At 41.5% G+C, this 9,274-nt stretch overlaps 1 protein-coding gene across 3 annotated transcripts in view; it reads right to left on the bottom strand.

The window, feature by feature from the left end:
- The window catches only part of LOC113006456 (uncharacterized), an 87,410-nt gene that overhangs the window by 22,680 nt on the left and 55,456 nt on the right, over positions 1–9,274 (bottom strand). The gene's annotated exons all lie outside the window — the stretch shown is intronic.

Genomic DNA, 9,274 nt, shown 5'->3' with positions numbered 1-9,274 from the left:
TATTACATTTGTGATTTTTCCTTTCTATTTGAGTTATTATTTTTAAAAATAATAAAAGAGGGGAACTGTTAGGTATTTTAGTACCATGGTAGCATTTACTGGATATTGTTTTATAGTGACATTATGCAGGAAAACTCTGTCATTCAATAAGGCCCCTTTGTTTTAGTTATTTTTCTGTGTGATGTGTGAGAATCACAGGCTGGTACAAGGTTGAAATACCACAGAGATCACTCCCTCAGCTACATTAGTTTCTTAATCTTTTAGACGCCTGTTGAAGGCCAAATGGTTTGTTCCAGATTTCACTAATGAAAGAACTCTTCGTTTTGTGCCTTGAAAATATGTCGCTGAGATAATCACAATTGTAGCTGAACTGATACACTACACAAAGGATGCTTCTTCACCTATGGGCAGGAAGACGCTGCCTTATCTTGGTCTGTACTGGTTTAAACTGATAATCTGCTGTCTCATGAATTTTACCCTCTATATAAACTGTTGTACTTGTGAATAAAGTTGAGTCACTTTGGGAAGACAATCTAAAGCAGTCTCTGTTTTCTTGTTCTCCCAAGCTGCTCCCGAGCTCGTACTAACACGCTGAATGGCATGCTTGAATATTACTTGAGAATATATTTGACTGTGTTACAGACTAAGGGACATTCTCTGCTGATAGGTGAAGGTACATTCTCTGCTGATAGACGTCCACGCCTCGAAGGAAGTCGATCCACGGATTAGGCCCTGGAAACCGTTTCCTTCATTGTCTATATAAAGTCTAAATGGAAATCCACTTATGTGCAGAGGACCAGAAGATCCAGCGCATCGAAATAAAAAGTTCTTTGCTTAAACAATGAATTGTGCGATAAAATATTAATTTACAAATTCATTTTTAAGTTATTTTATTTATTCAATACAAAAGTAATTTATTATCTAGTAATTTAATTGAAAATAAAATTCTGTTGGTTTTTGTTTTTTGCCCTTCTCCCCCGTCCCTCTTCTCAGCTGTTTCTCTTTCTTTCTCCCCTTCTTTCCCCCAGTCAAGTCTGTCCCGTATTCAGTAAGTGAAAATAAAATAAACAATAAAAGGTGAATCAAATGGACCATTACGGCAAGGCTGGGATGGTCAATTTGGTAAAGTAAATCCGTTGGGCATCTTTCTTTGCCTTTAGACAACAATTCTGATGCAAAAGAGCCAAACGGGACAGGCAAAAAAATAAAATAAAATAAAATAAATATTTATAAATCAGTATTTGAAAATAAATTATTATTCCATTAATAAATACTTCAAATCAGAAAAAAAAGAAATAAAATCTCAATAAAAACCTCACATCAAAAATCCTTTTCCTGTGTCGTCTCATGTCCAACATCTGTGTAGGCAGAGTGTAAACACAGAGGCTGAATGGCCTTTGGTATAGGTGCAAAGCTAAGACTGTCTAACCAATGACAGAGCTCCTTACCTCGCACCGGCTAATTTGCATTGCTCCGGGATTTTGGAAATTTATCCATTTATTCATTATGATGTGGTTCAGCATCATAATGCTGAACCACAGAAACACACACACACACACACATATATATATATATATATATATACACATATATTAGGGGTGCAACGATATTCGTATCGATATTGAACCGTTCGATACAGTGCTTTCGGTTCAGTACACATATGTATCGAACAATACAATATTTTTAATTTATTTCATCAACTTTCCTTCTGACGATGCTGTCTGTGTTGAGCGCTCAGTGGATCTGCGTTCGACTACTCCGCCTAGGCTGCACTGTCGAGTGCAGATCCACTGAGCGCAGGGCAAGCTAGCGAGACAGAAGTTAAGCTCCTTGCAACATGGCAAACTGAACCTCCCCCACCCTCATTCAGATCTGGCCTTTGGAACTATTTTGGTCTTCATGTGACGTATGACCCTGAAGGTAAGCGAGTCATGGACTAAAGTAAAACAGTATGTTGGATGTGCCATGCAATGCTCAATTACATGGGTGGGAACTAGTGTGTTAGCGCAGTTAGCTCGTTAACGTGTTGACGCCGTCCAGCCCCACGCACGGGGCGATCCGCGGTAGCTTGTTAACGGAGATTTGCCGTGTTGTGGCGTTAAGGTCATTTCAGATTAACGCTGACAGCACTAGTGGGAACACAACGAATATGACTGCACATTTACTCCGACATCATCCTAGTGCAAAGACAAGTGGAAGCAGACAAAACAACAAGCACCATGCTACAAACTTTACCCGAGTCATTTAGACAGCCGTTAGCACAGGATTCTCCTTATGGGGACCTGATATGTTTAATATGCTGCTGAGAATATAGCCCAGAAGAAGCGTATAGTAGAGCTTTTATTTTGAAAGAGACATTTCTCTGTAATAAACTCTCTTTTCCAAAGATGAGTGATTCCTCAATCAGATAGATTTATTTATTTTTTATTACTTTGTTGTTTCAGCAACATTAAATTTAAAAACTGTACGTTTGAGTTAAAATATATATTTATAATTTTAATAAATGACAAATTAAAAAGGCATGAACATTTTTTTGTATCGAACCGTGACACCAAAGTATCGAACCGAACCGTGAATTTTGTTTGTCGTTGCACCCCTAATATATTTGTATATATGTGTGTGTGTATTTATACATCAATCCATTTTCTTGCTTATGGAGTTCAGGGCCTGGGACCTACTCCATGTCAGCTTTCAGTGTTTATGAACATGAACATTATGAACTCATGACTCCCTTGGGAAGCCTATGGTTTTTCATAGGCAGGGGATATTTGTTTTATCACAGTTCATTACCAAACAGAGCAGGGTTCTAGTTGATTTGTGGCTTTTAGGATATTATGTATAGGTGTGTAAAAGTGGAGTGAATATAATTACAAACAGCAATGCTAGTGGAGTGATGACAGACAGGGCGGTTGGGGGGTGGTGAACAGTTTGCCAACAGTTCTGCCCCTGTAGAGAAGGACATCTGCCATTTCTTTTTCCTTTTAGTCAAACAATTCAGGTAGTGATGAAAGAAAATCAGACTGTGGCAGTGCTTGCAGCAGGTAACGGAGTGATAATGCAGAGTTTTTACTGCAGTGGACAGTCCCTAGTGTGACCATCGCTGGAACCAACCAGCTGATTTACACCATGGCAGCAGTCATCAGTGAAGTTCTTGGCTGCAACATGAACGATCTCAAGTAGCAATGCTACTAAACTTGCTGGAGAACTTTTAGTTCAGGCCACTTGATGAGTTTCACACAGTACTGTATATTATTTTATTAGGTTGGCACAAATGTAGGATTGTGTTTGTGATATCACGATGTATCTGTTTCCTTTTCATATTACACTAAAGAGATCATCGCCTACAAGCCTCCGTAAACGAACAGCATGTCTATAAAAGCCCATTCATCATCCGGCCCTCCTGCTCAAACACAACCATGTAGCGCTCATCCCTCCACCCGTCTCATTCAGCATCCACACACATGTTGCAGGGAACGGGAAATAGAGTAGAGCAGCAAAGCTTGATTTTCTTTAGGATTGGTTAAACTAAAAGACGTTGACAAGGAATTTTAAGGGTTTTAGGAAGCATAAAACCGAAATCAGTTGTATTGGATACGAGTATAAATGAGTGCTTAGGCTCATGCAAGAAAAAACATCTTAGACAGGATATGACAAAACGTACTGTGATACAATTCTTCATTACTACAGCTCATTGAGTGCTTTTGTAAAAAGTCAAATCTGTGTGCTCCATTAAACCCTGTAGAAGTTGTTTCGAATGCTGACAGTGGACAAACAAAGTTGTCATTTAGCTTAAAAATTAACAGTAGAAAAGGCCCGATAGGAATCTAACATCCTTGGAATCAAGCTGTGGGAGTGAGTTTTGAAACCTTTCTGTAGGACTGCTTTAAACTTGCCTTCTTGGTGATGTGTTGTCTGATGTCTTGTTTGACTTGAGCAGATTCTTTACGTGCTTTAAGTTTCTAACACATTTGCTTTAACCAGTAATTGAAACTGCTGAGTAGGAAGTACTAAAGTGGGTGTTGAGCATGTTGGGTGTGTCCTTATTACCTGTTTCGATGTTTTCTTTTAATTGAAAGCGTTTCATGAATATGAAATGCTTCTGCGTAATGTTAAACGTTATAAAATATTCTTATGATTTAAACTACTCTGTATTCATGGCTTATTCTTTCCTGGCCTTTCCTGTAAGCACTTTTATGCTCGGTGGTAAAATATCACAGAACTAGCAGTTTGGCGAGTGTCATACCGCCTGGATTAGTGGCTCAGCTGGTAATTCAGAGATTTATGTAGCTGAGTTTGCTGTGTCATGCTGATTTGGGGAGACTGGACACAGACCTGAGTCATTCTCTTCTGGGTGATCACAGTGGTTACTCTCCTCCCTTCCTCATCTCACCCTGCAAAGAAATCTTTGTTGTTCTGCCTTGACCTCTTCCTCTGTGTTAGTTTGCTGTCCTTTCATTAGCTAGCTTTAGGACTTCTCCTCTCCTCCATGAATGTATCCCCACTAATCCCATTACATGCTTGTCCTTGTCCCACATTTATCAAACATACTTTTCAAAATCAAACAGTTAGAAATGACATTCATTACTTCATTATGTAACATGTCCCTGTGATCTAAACAGCCTGTTAGCCCTCGGAGCACATTTAAGTAAATTGAAATAATTGTGCCAATAAATTAGATTTGAAAGCTCTTATTCTAATTTTCTGTTTTGATGATATTTGGGATATGCTGTTTATGTAGAACAGCTAAATCTAGTTCTTTATATTCCCATATAAATGATAAACACACATTATTTACAAAACACTGCCCGGTGGACGCCAAAGGACGGCCTGTTTTGATTACGCTGGGATCTTTTTGGAGCGCACATTTTTGGTCTACGATCAAAGCTGCCACACCACGCTGGATTAATCTCCCAGTAGCTGAGTTTATGAAGTCATAAGAAAGGAATGTCCCACATGTTCCTGCTGTTACACCATATTTGGACTGGGACACCTTTGCTAACCTCTGTTGCTCAATGACACACTGATTTGAATCTGAAGGTGCTGGCGACATATTTGCAGCAGTGTGGGTTCACAGAGGCTGTTTAGACTCTGAGCATGTGACACACCAGTAGCGTGCCACGCTGGGCCTCTCGGGGTGGCGTACAGTGTCACTGTGTGTGTCTATTTAAGTGTTTGTCGTGTAAATGAGGACAACCAAGATATGTGAAGTATAGAGTGGTGTACCACATTGACAGGTTAATGTCAGTGTGAGTGTGTAGCAGTTTGTGTGGCCAGAGAAGGTCAGCAGCCTCCAGAGGACAAAGCGCTTGTGTTCTTCCACAATCGCCCGTTTGATCAGACAGATCATTTGGCATCTGTCAGGCTAAAAACAACAACACAACATGAAACCAAGCATACGCTCTGCAGTCCTGCAGCTAACTCCTGACAGTCTGTCTGCTGTAGGCTGAAGAAATCAGGGGCTCATTCATCTGCACCTGTCAGCGTCTTTATGCTAACAATAGATCAAACAGTATGTGTCCACAGGATGTGTAATGTTGAAGGTTACCGTACATCCTTATCTCCAGCACTGAGAATCAGTTATCACTGATCGCTGTCTCTGCTTTGTTTTGACATGTTTCATATTTATATATTTCATATTTATAAGGTAAATACCCTACAACATTACAGAGAAGAAGAAGTAACCCCAGGCTCGGTGAGGGGCAGCCATCTGCCGTCACCAGCTGGAGGGGATGAGTGGAAGACTCGATAGGCCACTCTTATTTTCATCCACTGCTTTGTTACCTCGACACGATGTTTTGGATCATCGTCATGCTTGAACATCCATCTTCATGGGACGAAGGTTCCTCGTCACAGTACGATATGCGGTCCTGTCTATTGGCCCTCCATGCAGGGAGGTCATGTTGTGCTCTTAGCAGAAAAGTGACCCATGTTTCCACCGCTTTACTGTGGGGGTGGTGTTCTTTGGTTTTTAGTGATTGTAAAGAAGTTTTCACAGACAAACCGTCACAAAAACCCCATTAAGTGCCAACATAACATAAACCTGTAGTTTTAAAATTTTTAAAAAACTTCTCAACAGAAAATCTGTTTAAACAAAAAGGTTTTGAACTGCTTTTTAAAAGAATGGACAGAGTCAGCTGTAGACTGGTGCAGAGCCTTGGTGGTTTCTCTAATCCAGCACAGAGGCCAGTACATTAATCTAAATGCAATGATGGAAACGCATTGATAATTTCTTCCAGTGCAGCAGAGGAGACCATGTTTAGAAATGTTAGGAGTGAGATAAAGATTTTACACAGTTGAAACTCAGAGAAGACTCAAACATTACACCAAGATTTTGAATGCTGAACTTAGCATGTGAACAAAAACAGAATAGAATGCGTTTTATTGTCACTACACACATGCACAATAAGCTTCAGAGCATCTCCTATTCAGTGCAGACGTGGGAAAGAAGGGGGGTGAGTTGCACAGTTCTGCAGCACTATCTACAAATATAGAAACAAAACATAGTGCTATATATTACAGTGTGGGTTACTGCACGTAAATTAAGTGTTGCACAGTGGTGATGATAGTTGTGTAGTCTGTGTGTAGAGGTCCTACATTGGGGGGTGGAACTGTGTTTATCATGTGTGAGTTCAGGTTACGGGTGGAAAAAACTGTTGTGAGTCTGTGGGTCTCCTTGCTGATGCACCTGTAGCGCCTCCCTGAGGGAAGCAGGTTGAACAGGTTAGAACCGGACTGGGAGCTGTCATGGATAATGCTTGCTGCTCTGCTGAGGCAGCGGGAGGAATAAATGTCCATCAGGGAGGGGAGAGGGCAGCCGATGATCTTCTGTGCTGTCTTGACCACACTCTGAAGCCTCTATCCGCCTTAGTGCAGCTGCCGTACCATACCGTGATGTCAGCAGCAGGTTGGAGTTCAGCTTGTACTTCCTGAAGACTCTCAGGAAGTGCAGCCGCTGTTGGGCCTTCTTGACGACCGCTGAGATGTTGTCTGTCCAGGAGATGTCAGCAGAGATGAGGACACCAAGGAACCGGGAGGTGTGGACCCTCTCCACACACTCCCCGTTGATGTAGAGGGGGGCCAAGTCAGTGCCTCCTGACGTTGACAATGACCTCTTTGGTTTTCTTAGTGTTCAGTCCCAGGCTGTTTTCTGAACACCATGCTGCCGACTTTAGGACTCTGTATGCTGATTCTTTCATCCGGGCTGGACTTCTTATTCTTGACTGAAACTTGGCTTTGCCCTGGTGAGTTCTTTTCTTTCTCAGAACCAACCCGATTCACCTTTCTAAGCTCACCCCAGTCCACTGACAGAGGTGGAGGGCCAGCTTCAGTTTTTAAAAACAAATTCACTGTGGTGTGCCTCAAGGATCTGTGCTCGGCCCAGTTCTTTTTCCTTGTACATGCTGCCTTTGGGAGTAATACTTAAAAAATATAACATTTCCTCTCACTGCTACGCCGACGACATAAAAATTTATTTCCCTTTGACATCAGATGTCTCTACGTCTCTGGAACCCCTATTTGACTGTCTAAATGAGGTACAAACGTGGTCACGTCTCTCACACTGAACGAGGATAAGACAAAAGTTATAGTTTTTGATAGTCACACCCCGCTGGAACAACTTACTGATGCCTTAGGGCCCCTTGGTAGCCATCTCTCACTCACTGTTAGAAACCTTGGTGTTTTCCTGGACAGCTCAAGAAATCGACCTCCTCTGTGGTAAAAAACAGTTTCTACCAGCTGCGTCAGATATCTAAAGCAAAGCCATACCTCCCTTTGAAGGACCTTAAAAAACTCGTTCATGGTCTTATCACTTCCAGATTAGACTACTGTAATTCTCTCTACTCGGGCCTCCCACCTTCCTCTATTCACCGGCTCCAGTTAGTTTGAAATGCAGCTGCGCGTCTCTTAACTGGAACTAGAAATTATGCCCACATCACACCAGTTTTAGCCAACCTACGTTGGCTCCCTGTTGATTATCGTACCAATATTCAAAATTCTTTTGCTTACCTTTAAAATTTTAAACAATTTAGCTCCCAGCTATCTACGCGAGCGCCTCCATTTGTAAATCCCTAATAAGGCACTTAGATCTTCCAATCAAATGCTCCTGACGCAACCGAGGTCTCGTCTGAAGTCCAGAGGGGATCGGGCCTTTACTGTCGTACCTCCCAGACTCTGGAGTAACCTCCCTCTTTATATTCGTCTCTCCGAGTCCATGCAGTCTTTTAAAATGCGTCTTAAAACTTATTATTTTAGTCTGGCTTTTGATCCAAACTAGTATGTTATTTCTATTTTATTTATTTATTTATTTTGATAACACTTCTGAAGCATCAGAGCTGTCCTTGCCTGTGATAGAGCTGACCTGCCATAGGACACTGGGAAGAGTGTAAATCCAGGCTGAATTCCTTGTGTTGGACAGTATTTGTGTGCAGCAGCAGAGTGCACAAATCAAACTGTATGTTTTGGTAAGCCTGGCCTTCTTGTACTGGATGTCAGTGAGCCAGTAGCTGGTGAGTTCATCACATTAACATTTTTACTAGCTGGGACCACATCCTCAGTTACGATGAACGATGATGGATGAGGGAGCGTGTACTGGTGCTGCAATGTGGGGAAGGCCTCAAAGAGGACCGGCAGCGGCTCCTGGGCTCCAGGTGGGCATGAAAATGAGAACAGAGGGTATTGGTGAAGGGGGCATATATAAACTGAGGCGGCGAGAATGAGGTGTGGTCCCACTCCTGAAATTCAGATAATATCTCCACTTAGAATAAACTGGGTCAAAGAAAAAGTGCCTCTGATTGGGCTGCTTTCTACAGTTGGCTGTGAGTCCATTGCAGGGCATCAAACATGGATAAGGGGTTGTTTCAACAGTAATTCTATGATGAAAAATTAACGAGGCATTTATCAGGATCTATATTTAATTTAATATCTATTTAACATATTTAATCAATATAAAGCTCAGTGTCTATTTCTTAGCTTGTAAAGTTGTGAAATTCATGGCAGATTCACTTCTTGGCTGTTTTGCGTTTTATTAGATAGTTGATAATAAAGAGTGTCTTTGCCTGTGGCTTTGTTAAGACTGCAGGTTTTTGTCCGCCTGACCTTTGGTGACCTTGGCGAGCTCAGGATGAACAGGCTGTCTGCTCTGTTTGGGTGTGATGCTGCCTGCAGAGACAGTCTACTCTCATGCAGACACAACATCTTTACTGATATAACGTGGTCATGGACTCTTCTCTGTTCTTCCTTATTAAATAATAGTAAAATGACTCTGCAGTTTTGATTC

Source organism: Astatotilapia calliptera, chromosome 3, assembly GCF_964374335.1.
Source record: "Astatotilapia calliptera chromosome 3, fAstCal68.1, whole genome shotgun sequence".
Taxonomy (NCBI): domain Eukaryota; kingdom Metazoa; phylum Chordata; class Actinopteri; order Cichliformes; family Cichlidae; genus Astatotilapia; species Astatotilapia calliptera.
This window is presented reverse-complemented; position numbering and strand designations above follow the sequence as displayed.